Source organism: Corvus brachyrhynchos, unplaced genomic scaffold (genome assembly GCF_000691975.1).
Source record: "Corvus brachyrhynchos isolate BGI_N302 unplaced genomic scaffold, ASM69197v1 scaffold8, whole genome shotgun sequence".
NCBI lineage: Eukaryota > Metazoa > Chordata > Aves > Passeriformes > Corvidae > Corvus > Corvus brachyrhynchos.
The window spans coordinates 386264-387923 of NW_008240031.1; positions in this window are offsets into that span (position 1 = coordinate 386264).

The window sequence follows — 1660 nt, forward strand, 5'->3', positions numbered from 1 at the left end:
CCCCCCCACAGAAGACAGTTCTCTGTGAACCTCTCCACGTGGTTCCAATCTCACGAGCAGCAGTCCTGCCAGAACTACTGCAACAGGAGTTCCTCCCATGGGCAAACAGTCCTCCCAAAACTGCTGTGGCATGGGTCACTCTTCCACGGGGTGCAGTTCTCCAAGGACAGGCTGCTCTGGCCTGGAAGCAAGGGTCCCCTCTCTCCACTGGGTCTCCCACTGGATCACAGCCTCCTCCAGACATCCACCCACTCTGGCAGGGGCACCTCGCCCATGGGCTGCAGGTATCACAGAGGTGTTACCAATATCTCTAATTGGCCCAGCCTTGGCCAGCACCATGTCCATCTTCAGAGCCATCAGGGATTGGCTCTGCTGGACACAGTGGAAACTTCAGCAGCTTCTCACAGAAGCCACCTCAGTGGCCCCCTGCTACCAAAAACCAGGCCGTACAAAACCAACACAACACCTGTGTGACATTATGGTGCTGCGCACTTTCCTGAGCCAAAAATGTTGTACAAAAATACTATTTGGAAGGCTTAAAGATATTCTTATGTTCAAGCCAAGATATCACAGCCCAATAAAAAAAAGGCTTCATTTGGTACTGTATACCTAATACCCACAAATTCTTAAAAGTCATCATTTTCTGAATTATATTTGCAAATCACTGACTATAATTTTTAATATACAGTGTACCTGTAAGGTTGATCTGTTCTGAAAACGCAGAAAAGTCTTAGAGAAGCGGACAGAGAAACCTGCACAAGTCTAGTTTTCCCAACATGTCTACAAAATATCTAAACATTCAAAGTCAACATGGATTTGCTCTTTTTATTCTCTGTACAAATTCAGTATTTCCTTTGGACATTAAAGTGTTTTTTTACATTTCACTCTTCCTCTTTTATCCTGGAGTTTCAAGATAAGGCCTCAAATTTTAAGACAGTAATGATTTTTTTAAAAAATTAACGGAAGTTCTATGAAGAGTAAGTTATCTAAATACTAGGATGAAGTCACAATCTAAAATAATGGTACAAAATATTTTGCAGTTGGGTCAGATGTTAAAAAAAATTCAGTATCTGTAAGAAGTTTCATTTTTTAATATATATTTTTTGCAGTCTCCACATAACATTCTCCTTTCTAGCAAGTGTTGGCAGTTCCACAAACTATCACCAAGTATTTAAGAGCTTTTGATTTGAGGCACCTGGCAAATAATTATGGTACCAACTAGTGACTAAATTTTTGTTTCCCCCCCTTAAAAATTTATCTGTGAACCAAAAATTCTCAAGTCCTTCCCTTCCTTTCTAACACCAAATGTTAAAGAAGTAAAAACTGACAAACAACTGCATACAGTAAGTATTAGCTTAGTCTCATACTTCAAGTCTCCATTTATATGAGCTCTTTTCAGCTATACATAAATGTTCAACTGAAGTATGACTTAAATCTGACTTAAATCCACACACCTGACTTAAATCTACCGACAACAAGTTTGCTTTCCTTAGTTATTTTTCATGGACCCTAGAGAAGAGGTCTACACCCCTAGAAACAAGGAATGAAATTAACCCAAACAGAATAAAAGTATTTTACCAGAATCTCCCCATCTTTCACGATGAAAAAGTAGAAATGTAAGATCCAGTTATTCTACACCTTGCCTCTACTGCCAATCAGT